Consider the following 12,612-nt stretch of genomic DNA (forward strand, 5'->3'; position numbering starts at 1 on the left):
TCTAGCCTGAAAGCTGAGTGGCTCTGGGCAAGTCACTGGATCACGGAGCCCCATTTTTCTTACCTGTCCGGATCACACAGATGGCCCGCCTGCCTCTCTCCTGGGTCTCATCCCTGCAAGGCACCCGAGCAGTAGGACCAGCCAGGCGGCAGCCCTGTCCTGAGCCAGCTCACATTCCAGTGTGGTGGAGGTGGGGCAGAGACAAGCCAGAAAGGGAGGCACCAGGCCACATGATCACAAAAGGTGGAAATAAGGGGGATGGGGAGGGGGCAAATACACTGGAACACAGAGGAAGAGGTTCATTCTGCTAAGAAAGGGGGTCCCCAAGTTCCCTGGAGCAGGTCTGCTCTGAGCATCACATCAGTGGCTCACGTTATCCTTCGTAGCCACAGGAGGAAGGTGGGACAAATAGTTAACACCTCTGTTTTAGAGATAAGCGTGCCATGGCTCCTAGAGGGCAGTGGGCTCATCACAGAGATGGGTGCCCAGAGTCTCCACTCCCAGGGCAGGCTGCTCCCCAGCACTCCTGTGGCCACTCTGTCCACCCACCTCCCCTGTCACTGGCCAAGCCCGGCCTCCTCTGCATGGGTAAGAAACTTCCCATGACCAGAGATCATTCCTTGGCAGGTGAGAGCTGTAGGCAGTTCCTTCTCTGGGGTGAAAGAGTCTCTAAAAACAGCCCTGCTTCTTATCCTTAGCCCTGCTCAATCCACACCGAAATGCTGTCTCCAAAAGACCCCCAGAGTGCCTAACCCCTGGAGGCTCTCACTAGGTCTAAGCATCCCCCTAGAGCCCAAGAGGCATGTGGGGAAACACCCAGAGTTATTGCAACCAGCCTATCTGGTTTCCTGGGCGTTCCAGAAAAAAAATAAAATAAAGAATCTCCCCTGGAGGTGAGTTATCTCTGTCCCTCTCCAAAGTGGATCAGCTGCTCTTGCTCAGCCATTCTCCAAGTAAGCACAGAATACATCTGTCCTAGAAGGGTCTCTTCACATTAATGATTAGCTCCTCACTCGCTCAAAGAAAGACATCTTTTCAAAGGGCAAAATCTGCCAACCGCAGCCTGCAGGGCCCTGAGTCAGGCTGTGGAAACAGGAAAGAGACACACTCTGGGGTACAGAGCTCCCTGCCCCGCTCCTGGGGTCAGAGAACAAGCAAGGACTGCCAGAAAGAGGGCCCTACTGGCCTACTGGCTGGCACGTGAGTATGGAGAGGATAGGGCCCCCCAGGCCCGGGATCTAGCTCCTGACACGGAGGGAGGACATTGAGGCAAAGGGGGGACCCACAGAAAGAACATTGAAATAGGGTCCCCGGGAAAAGTTGTTGGGGTACAGACACCTGCTTCAACCCACTGAGCAGGTGGAAACTTAGGTCAAGGCCCTACTAACAGAAACATTGCTGTTCTTCTTTCCACTGGCCCCTGCTGCCACTCCCTATCATCCAGGGATATACTGGGGGTAGGAAGGGTGTCTGTTAGGCCACGAGAACAACCTTCTGACTGGGACCCAGAACAAGACACCAAAAAGTAGCAAAGAAGCGACTTTCACCCAAGACCCCTCAGCTTGGTCCAGAGCCCTCCCCAGCAAAGTGTTCCAAGGCAATCCAGGCTGGAGGCAGGGGGATGACCTAGCTGGCCTTTAGAGAGTCCACCCCCTTGGTGAGGAAGCCCTCCCCGCTCCCCACAGAGAAGCAGGTAAACAGCAGGTTCTTCTCACCCCCTGTCCAGACCTCCATTTTAAATGGGGGTAGTAATAGAATATACGTCCTTGGGTTGTTGAGAGGAGTAAGAGAAATAATTGTATTAGACAAAGCATTTAACAAAGTAGCAAGCACATAGCAGATACTCAATAAATGCTAGTTGTTATCATTATTAGCTTTACTAGTTGACTTTAAGACCGCCTGAAAAGCGTCCCTCTGCCCCCTCCTTCCCCACTTTTCCCCCTCCCTCTTATTGGCTCCTCCACCAATGACATGTCTGCTCAACCTTGGAAACAAACAAACAGACAAAAAATCTGGGCTTCTAGAATGGGGACTTCAGGCCTTGTCTAGAGATGTGCAAGGCCTTTCGAGCCAGAAGTGGAGAGTGGAGGAGATGGGGGGAAAGAGGGAGCCTGGCTGGGTCCCCAGGGACAGCTGCAGGCAGCCGGTAAGGGCCAGAGCCTGCAGAGGAGGTGCTGAGCGAGCAGCGCCGGGCTCAGACGGGTGTCTGTGAGAGAGACTGCAAAGAGAGACTAGGCCAAGCCAGGTGAGAGGGAGGCCCCCATGTAGGCCCGCTACCGCACTGCATAAGGAGGCTCTTGGTCCAAGTCTGTCCCCCTGGGAGGGAAAATGAAAAGAAATGAACCTCGACAAGTGGGGAAAATGTTAAGGTCATGCAGAGAGAACTGTGAGCACCTTCTCCGTGGGGACAGAGAATGAAGCGTCTCGTGATAAAAATGCAACCTGGAAGGACCTTCCCAGAGCCTCTCAGCCAATTCCGGCTCTCATCCCTTCCACTCCAGACCCCCCCTTCCCGCAGGAGGCAGGGGGCTGAGCTCTCAGGGCACACTCCTTCAGGCAGGGCGAGCTGCCTGCTGTCTGGCTGACCCTCATTCTGGTGCTCTGGGACAGCACAGGGACCCCAGGGCCTATGGATGGGCTGACAGTTCCCCCAGAAGGCCAAATCCCAAGTCCCACTTAACCTGCTAAGCAGCCCAGGGATCAGAAGAAATCACAGGGAAGCCCTCATGTTCCACCTGCCTTTTTAAAATACTGGCTTGAGCAATCTGGCTTTCAGCGGTGACCCTGGCACCTGTTCTGATCCTGAGCTAACCTTGACACAGCCCCCAGAGCGGCCCTTCGGTCAGGGCTGAGTCTGGGCTGGCCCGCTGCTCTCCCACACCATCTCCTCCTCCAAGCCGCCCCTGCCTCATGTACCCCAAGCACCACAGCCTGGCCTGACGCCTTCCCACGGTCTCTACCTCTCCCTCATCTGTCTCGAGGGCCACTTCCAGCTTTGATGTCTGGCTTCAGGTCCCCTACCCTGCCAGCCCTTTGCCCCAACTCCCTCCCGGGAAAGTGGAATTCATGATACTTCTCACACCCCCATCTGTTACCATTTTGCCCCTTTAAACATCTATGCACCTGTGTTTCCCACTAGACGAAGAGTGCTTTGAGGTCACGGCCCTAGCTTAACTCCTCATCTCTGGAAACCCCGGACCCAGTTCAGGCCCCAGCTCATGGGAGGCCGCCACCAAGCTGCCAAATGACTTGCAGAAAGTGACCTCAGAATGAGGGGTCCACATGACCTGGTCAGTGCGTTCTCCCAACCGACCCCAAAGCAGGACACTGGGAACTCAAATCCTGGTCTTGAACCAGCACATCCTCCCGTCCATCCATCCTTCAGTGCACTGAGAAGCACAGCCTGAGCCTTGGAGGGGGAGAAAGCCTCCTGTCCCAGGGACAGAACCCTGCACACAGGACTGCAAACAAGTCTGTCTGATGATTCACCACGACATCCACTGCCCCCTTCATTTCAGGGAGCTAGGAAAGACTCAGCCCCAAATGCCAGCATCTGTGTTACTGTCCTTCTGAGGTTCCAGCTACACCCACACAAGCTACAGTTCTCCAAATGGCACTCACTCACCCACACTGCCGCCCACCCCCTGGGGCTGGGCCGGCCTGCTGGGCTGGGCCTCTGACCTGCTTGCGGGGGTGGGGGGCGCGGCGCCGGGGGCCCTTGCTGCCCTGCGCTGATCTGGATTGGTACGCTTTGCCCAGAACCAGAAGCCCGCAGAAAAAAGCAGGGAGGGAGAGAGAACAAGGTTCCTACAAGGAGGGGGGTTTCCAAGGGCAAGATGTGGGAATGAGGCTGGGGTGAAACCCAACAGAACACCAAGGGTGCCCCATATGTTCACAGATGGCTTTCCTGAGAAGAGCCTCAGCTGCAGCTCTGGGATTCCCAGGGGAGACAAACTGAGAAGGACCCTGTGTTCAGGCAGGAAGTGGGCACTGTTTTTTTTCTGGATGGATCATTCACATATTCGACACAGAGGAAGTGCCCAGGGAGGGGTCACAATCCCAGCCCCGGGGTGGGGGGCATTGTCCAAAGGGACAGGCACTGTCCTAGAGGGGACCATCCTGTGCTTCAGGAGGGCAGAAGGTGGGACACGAATCTTGCTATGCTTTTGGCAAAGAATACACAGATGCTGGCGGCTGACTCTGGGCAGAGGCTGAGACCAGGGTCTTCCAGGGACTGACGTCAAGTAGGAGGAAGATTCCGTAAGAACAATGGAAAGAAGTTCGCTTTTATCAAACACCTGTAATGGCCAAGCATCCTCAGTTCATCTGCACGGAAACCCTCCATTCCCAGCGAGGGGAGTGGACGAGCTGCCTTTATTTTATTAAAGTTTATAAAGAGCTGTTCGTACCTAACACCGCGTTCAACCTCACTAGATCTCTGTGAGGAAGGCCCCAGGTCCCTTATTTTCAGGATGTTTAAACTGAGGCTCTGTGAGGCATAGAGTAGCTTCTCCAAGACCAAACTGTGTGGTGTCAGTCCCAGGACACTTTGCTGTCCTCTTGTACATTGTGATGAATGGCCAGGCTAAGGTTGTAGAGGAGGAGACAATGGGCTGAGCATTGTAAGTCACAGGGGGAGAGTGGGCTCCTGCCCTTGCATTCAAAAAGCCAACTGCGGGCACCCTGGGGAAGGCTGGCAGACATGACCTTGTGCCCAAGTTGCTGATCGGTCAATAAGGGGCTCTAGCAGAGGGAGCTTGGCCTTGATGCACTCGAAGAGGAGTTATCAGGAAAGATGAGAGACCATCCCCTCCTTTTCTCTGGGGGCAGATCGCATCACCAGCACTGGATTCACTTCCGGGGTCACAAAGTGAGCACCGCCCCTGTCATCCAACAGGCGCCTGGGTCAGGCACTTGAAGGACAAGACATGGTGGACGGGACATTGTGGGGGAGGGCTCAGACAGTATGATCAAGGGCAAGGAGGCGACAGGAAAACCTGACTTCTCACAGCCCCTCAGCCGAGGGTCCAGGCAGGAGGTGAAAGAAAAGAAATCCAAGCTATGGTTGGAATGATAAAGACAAGGAGAGGAAGAGAGGAAGACCCTGAAGATGCATCTCACAGCTCCCGAGAGAATGATGGATGGTGACAGAGCGCACTGGGCAGACCGGCCAGTGGCTGAGAGGCCAGGTGGGGGGTGGAGCAGTGCGGGAGCCCAGCCAGACACTCAGGGCCAGCAAGCTGGACCTGGGCCCCCCTTCCACTGCCCCAGGATGGCTTGGTCTCACCTCCACCGGCCTGCTGTCCGTCTTAGGTCTCCTGAGCTTTGCCAGGTCACGCTGCCCAGCCCCACTGTGAGCCCTCCCTGCTCTTGTCCCGTCTAAAGGAGCCAGAGAAAACAGCTCTGGCCTCTGCCCTGAGGTTGCACAGGGATGCCCAAGGGAGAAAGGGAGAGGAGCCCAGCAAGGGGAGGATGGCAGTGGGCCTCCCTTAAACTTGAGAGGTGAAAAATCCAGAATAACTCAGAAAATAAGCCAGACAAATGTTTCCCACCGTGCTTTCCATTCAATAGGTATTACCAGAAATAAAGGATCCTATGGCCAAAGAAGTTTCAGAAAAGCAGAATTAAGCAGGTTTTTATAGCAAGACTTCTCAGAGCCTTTAATGGGCTCCGATGCGTGGCGGCGAATCTCCAAGAGGGAGAGAGAGTCTGCAGCCTTTCTTGAACTGTTCTGACGGAGGAACCCTTTCATCACAGAGATTTCTCAGGACCAGTGTTCTGTGGAATGTGCTTTGGAAAACACAGGATGGAACTGAGCGATCCAGTTTCCAAGCTGAGTGTTTCAGCGATCAAGTGAGACAGACAGACCTCCCGCCGAAAGGCAGACAAGAGGCAGCCCGCCCTGCCATCCCCAGGGCTCTTTCGAGGATCAAAGGCAACAACATGTAAAGCCCCTTTTAAACGACAGCTCTACAAACTTAGGGGCCTAAAGAGCAAACTCCTCCTCGAGGGAGGGAAGACGCACTTTCCAGTATGATTTGATGTGGAAATCCCTCTTCACAGACAACATTTAAAAGAACTTATCTGTTGTATAAAGCAAGATACACCTATGTAAGATAAAGACGAGACAAGGTAAGTAAAGCAAAGACGAGAAAGAGCTGTGGCGTGTGCCACCAGGGCAGGGAAGAAGGCTGACAGAAGCCAGGAGTCCTGGGTCTGGAGCTGCAGCCAAGGTCAAGTCCCTCCTCTTCCTCTGTACACAGGAGAGTGGAGAGAGACAACCTCTGAGACCCTCCCAGCCCTCAGGTCAGAACTGAAGTCCTTGATGCTGCTTTGGGGAGTCCATCTCCAGGTGAACACCAGCGAGGCATTGTGGGGGGAGCCGGGGGGGCACAAAACTGTGCCCAAGCAGAAGCCCCACAGGACTAGCCAGAGAAGCCACATCTGTCCCCGATATGAACCTGGCCATGAAACTGGAGGGGGAGCTACAAATCGGACACCAGGTAAATGCAGAGAGCACCACAGCAGCCCCTCCGCCCATCTCTACAATGCCCAGCCTGTTCAAGCTTCCGCCTCTTCCCACCAGCTGCAGGTCTGGCAAAGGTAAAGGGGCAGGTGGGGCCAAGTTTCTGTCTGATTTGCTGGAGCCGCCCTTTGAGGGAAAGCAGTCCTCAAGAGTACAAGATGTCGCAGCGCCAGGTGGGATGGACCAAGGAGCAAACGGTGTGTGCTTGGAGTCTGCAGGGTCGAGGGATGTCGCACGCCTGCTTGTGCGGAGGGCACCCTTCAGCCCCGCTCGTTCTGCTTTTCCTATTCTTCACGAGAAGGTTCATTGTCCATTGGCTGCCAATCCTACAATGAACTGCTCAGGAGGCCGAGGGACCATCATAAAGAGCCCTCCATCTGTTTTACATAACAAAGTAGCAGTCTGGACTCGAGCCCTGTGCTGAAGTGTGTGTGTGCGTGTGTGCGTGTGTGTGCGTGTGTGCGTGTGCGTGTGTGCACGCACGCACACGCATGTACAAGCATGTTTGGTAGAGAGACTGATTCTGCAGCCCGAAGCTTATACCAGGAACGTGAGCATGTGGCAACGAGGTCAGGACACAGGCTGTGATCGTCTGGCACTCGGTGACCATGTCTGGGGACACCAGGGGTGCTGGCAGGGTCTAGGACTCTGAAAGTGTGCAGACTCTACCTGACCACATGGTCTGCGACAGGGTCTCCAGGGGTGTGGGGACACTCTTCTCTGTACAACGAGGGGAAACAGGAGACTGGGAGGGTCTGCTTGTGATCCAAGGCTGTACATCTGTCCCCCCACAGACCTCCGAGGATCTGAGGACCACCAGCTTGGTGGGGTGTAAGAGCCCTCTGTGAATCTATAGCCCATGAAAGGGCTTGTGAATGCACAGACCATGTACACACACACACACACTCGTGTATTTGAGTGTGTTGGTGGCAGCAGCCTAGGATTCTGAGTCCACCTCTGTAACCCATTCATTCTAAGAGTTTGTCCTTATTGCTTCCCCTTAAATGGGAGGGGTGGACCAAACCGCTGGAGCTCTGCAGGTTGATCCCACGAAGTGGGGGTGGAGGCGGGGGGATGCAGAGCCACCAGGGAAACGCTGCCACAGCAGCCTCCCCCAGTGGCGAGACCTCCAGTCCTCCCGGGGGGAGGGCAGAGCTCTGTGAGATTTCGCCGACTGCCCATGAAATGCTCAGGACAAACACGGCCCTCATCTGCTCAGCCCCAGCAAAGGGAACTGAGTTTGAGGGTGAAAGGGCTGGGCATAGGGGTTGAAATTTCAGAGCCACAGTCCTGGCCCGAGACCTGGGATCAGCTCCCCCCAGCACCACATCCAGCTCCTGGCAGGGTCCGATAGGCAAATGGCCCTGTTCCAGGCTGGTTTCCCGGCTACAGGGCTTTAACCCCATGCCAGCCAGAAAAGCTGACCTGGCTCACCACGCTGAGTTCCCTGCACCACCCACACGCGGGAACCACCTGTCTCGGAGGCTGGAGGAAGCTCCACACTGTAAAAGAAAGAAAAGCTGAACTACAAGCATCCTGAGCTCCCCTCCAACTGGCTCTCTTTTGAGGCCATGACGAAGGGGGTGTCCTTGGAGAAGGGACCCTTCTCTTCAACTACCTTTCTCTCTCTCTCTCCTTTTTTTTTTTTTTTTTGGTCAGAAAGAGTTTAATGGAGTCTCCTTAGGGAGATGCAGCTCCATCTAATTCAGCTCTTAATTAACCCAGCACACCCCAAAGAGGCTGCAGAACTACTCATAAATTAAATATGAAAAGCATTATTTATCTAGGAACAGTCTTCTAACGGCTCTGACTCTGACGTTTATAGTTACTAATGAAGATGGATTTGGAGGGAGAGGACGTGGAGAGGAGGGACACGACTGCCCTGGGAGAAAGTGAAGCCCGGGGGCCTCGTGAGGGTCTTGCAGGGCAGGGGGAAAGGAGTCAGCTCAGTCCCAGGGAGTGTGCTTCCCCGCACCCAGGCTCTGCTTCTCCAGATTTCAGGGAGTTGGGGGAGGATCAGGACAGGCTCAGGGGTCCTGAGGGTTGTTGGGACAGGTCCCTCTTCCACGAGCTGCCAGACCACTCTCGCTGCCCCATTTTTCACTCCCAGCCTAATTACCTTGGCCTTGACTCAACTTGAACCACCGCTGAGCCACTCTACTCCTTGTTCCAACCCTGCCTCCCTTCTATCCCTCCAGAGCCCTGGGTGCTGGGCCGCTGGAAATTCATTGCTGGCTGAGGCCACACCTCCAGTATGTGAGTCCTTTCTCTCCCTCCAGATGGCCAGAAGTCACCACCAGGAGCCTCTCGCCTTGGCTATCAAGGAGCAAAATGATGCCTCTTTCTCTGTGTACTTGCATAGAACCAAAGAAGAAGCCAAAAGTCATCTGGAGCTCAGAGAGTCTGGAACAGGAAGTTGTAATCTGGTTATCACTTCTCTGCCATTGCCCCCGACCCCATAAATCACTGAAGAGCGAGCCTTGGGCATCATGCCTTGCTCATCTTTATAACCCAAGTCCAATGCCTGGCATGAAAGTGGCACAAATATTTTATGGCATTGTTGATTTTTCAAGAGCAGAGGAAGGAAAGGAAGAAGGAGCAACCGAAAGCAAGACCAACAGGTGAGAAATAGTGTAATTATTCTTGCTGTTGTTGTCACATCAATTCTTCCAGAAAGACAGCTCTGTGAGTTCCCTTCCTTCTCAGGCACCGCCTCTCTTGTCCGGTAAGAGCCGCACCCTGCACAGTCTCCATGGTCCCAGTTCAGTCCAGGAGTAGAAGTTCAACTTCCCATTCTTGGAAAACAACTGGAAAGAGAGTCCCAGTTTGGGATTTGCTCTCTCTGGAGTGCTATCTTCATCTTCCCCACCGATGAATCTGTCTGTCTTCCTTTCAGCCCCTTCGGCCTCAGAGAAAGAGGAGTGACGGTAAGTTCTCAGGCTGCCAGGTAACAGGCCTCTCCATAAGAGGCTAAAATCCCTTCATTTCCTTACCCAGCTGCTAATTTTAAGGGCATCTGCTGAGTCACACATTGAGTAAACACAATGAGGAACACCACACATAGGTTCTGTCTTCCTGAAGCTTCCAGATCAATCGAGGGGGACTTATGGGAAAGAAAAAAAGCCCACTGAGGAACACCACCATTGTCCATGATGTGTGTTCTTTTTGACGGCAATGAGTCAATAAACCCAACTTTGTTTGTATGTTGGTAATGGTGTATTAACAGAAATAGAGGTTCAAATGAGATTCAGCTCAAGCTCTCGCTGCCTTGGCCCAGGACCCTGGACTCCATAATAGGGCAAACATCGAGGACTCCTGGATCTCGCCCCCCCTGAAGCAACCTCTGTGTGACCGGAAAGCAGGAGGTCCAGGGTGCTTGTATTCTGAAGTAGCCAGGCAAAAATAGCCTTGGAGCCTTGAAAGACCTTATCAAGTACTGTTAACAACTAACACAGCAGGAAAATGCCAAGCTGTTGATCACTGGTTTTGTGTTTCCCTACTCAAAGACAGACGTCACCAAACTGGACACCCATTCCACTGGAAGATGTCACACCGAGTGTTCTTATGAAACCTCAAGAAAAAAGCTGCCTGCAGAAAAGGAGAGCTTCTGCCTGAGACAACAGACGGGCTGCTGACCAAAGAAGTGGATAACTGCCACCTGAGACACCAAACAAGATTAATTCGGATTCTTTGGCGCCATTTTGTTTTCCTCTACCGATAATCTTGTATAGGACTATACTTCGACACTCTCTATTAACTAACTAAAAGACTTCTCAACGTGACCTCCCTATCTAAATCCTGTTATTTTTGACCCCCTGAGGTCTTCTGCCCCTGAAGAAAAAAATAAAACTCCCTTGTGTTTTCCTCAGCCTATAACTACTGCTGATGCTAGGTGACAAACATTTAACAACTGTTCCTTTCAATACTACAGAAGATAGATCTTCTTCCACAAGTCCTTCTGATCCTCATACAATTAATCCCAAATTTAAATGTTTAAAAAAATTGGACTTTGGCCCCGGTCAGGAATATGCTTCTGTTTAGGTCATTATAACCCTATCGGCAAAATTTAGCCCATCAGAAATGGAGACTAATATTGGGCATTTTCTTGCTGCAATAGTTCGTTCTCTCCAGAGACACCCCATCGTGCTTTGCAAAAGCTGTTTAACTCCGCTCAGGAAAGCTTCCCACCCTGAGGCCAAAAAAAAAAAAAATACCTGGCTCTCTCCTGTTGGGATAAATGACATTGCCAATATGGTCTGTGCCCCGCCAGGATATTACTTTTTTTGTGGACATCAGGCTTATACCACCTGCCACACGTTAAGTTTTCCTTTTCCGGACAAATCTGAGAGATTTTCAGATGTTTAACATTACCAGCCTTTCAGTGGATCATGTTTCCCTGAAAAGAATGTCCAGAAACTTCCAAAAAGAGACAAACACAAGCTACCTGGGAGGACTGCCAGAGGGGACAGCAGACTCACTCTTCATGCATACTGTGCAAACTGCAATTCCCACAGAAGGGATAGTTCAGCTGGAAAAGATGGTCCAAAACCTCCCCCGACCCTAGTAAGATGTCATCAATTTAACAACTGCTGCTCTGGAAGCCAAACCAACCATTTTAAATGGAAATGTATTAGCCAGAGTTGTCATGGATGATCACATAGCCCTTAATTTCTTCTTAGATAGCCCAGGGGAATCCACACTACAGCAAACCCTCTGGCTACACCATATAAACACTATAGGCTCAAGTAGAACAATCTAGAAGTAGGCTAAATGGAAAAAGTCACCCAAATCTCTAGAAAAAAACAGTTGGGTTTGGGACACATTTTCATTGCCTGGATTTAATAATCCAGGTGCCTGTCCTCAGGGCCAATTACAAGAACCAACAAGAAGTTCTGTTTCTGATCACTGCCTGTGTTACAGCTGCCTGGTGTATTCTGTGCAGTCTTGAAAGCTACTGTGTAGCCCGTGTCACATCAGAAGATTAAGAAACTCTCCCTGCCACAAAGGAGCAGGAGACACTAACTTGGGTCCAACTACAAACTACATTCTCTAAACAGCCTCCTAATCAGCAGAATTTTGGCCACAGTGAAGACCTGAATATCATAGATGAACGTCTTGCACTCTTACTTTGTCCTTGGCCAAACAAGAGGACCAAGGAAGGGAAAAGTAGCCCCTGACAGGTCCTGACTTGGCACTATCACTTGGCCCTTCATATTTTCCAAGCCACAGCAATGATCGGACATCCTATTCTGGCTAATATTAATATAAGTAACTGCTGCTTCCTTCCCAATTATGGTCTGAGTCTCACTTCATTCCCTCTAGATCAAATCTATTAAGATACCAATCATAGAATTAACGTGTCTTCTGACAGCATTGAATCTAAAGCAAAGCCTCACTTCCTTAACTCTCTTCCCAAAATCACTTAAACAGTCCCAAATCCTATAATAAGTCCTTTCTAACATCTTCTTACCGAAACTGCCCTTATTCCCCATAAAGTGCTTTTCTCCGTTGTTGCAGTGAGTCAATAAACCAAGTTTGTGTAACCAGAGGTGTGTTTCCGGTGACCTTTGGCTGGAGGGCATGGACACGTATATAAGCGACTTGACAAGAGGCAGGAGGTGGTGAGACATGCTATGAGACACAGCTTCACTCGAGGGGAAATGCTATTAAGTTAGAGAGGAATCATTAAATACCGTGCCTGAGAAAGGTATCTCGTAAGCATCTCTGGATATGATCACTCATGTTGAGGCAGGAGGAGTTTGCTTTCTGTTTTGTTTTGTTTTGTTTTTTAGAAGTAGGAGACTAGACTACACTATATGAGCACGATTCAGACCACCAGGAAAACATGTCTTGATCAGCAAGATAATTAGGGACCCAGATAGGAGGAAGAGGAAGACATTGTCAGTGTGGACATTCCTGGACTGGCCACAGAGAGGGAGCCAAGGACAGTGCTTGGAAGGAGTCTGGATCAGAGGGCAATACCTGGATCCCTTCAGGGAGGGCTTGGGTCATAGATTAGGAAGAGTGTATGGAGCCTGAGTGCTCGGAAGCTCAGTCCCAAGCAGGACAGCCCTCTGCTCTCTCAC

Source organism: Phoca vitulina, unplaced genomic scaffold (assembly GCF_004348235.1).
Source record: "Phoca vitulina isolate PV1807 unplaced genomic scaffold, GSC_HSeal_1.0 scaffold16, whole genome shotgun sequence".
Lineage (NCBI taxonomy): Eukaryota > Metazoa > Chordata > Mammalia > Carnivora > Phocidae > Phoca > Phoca vitulina.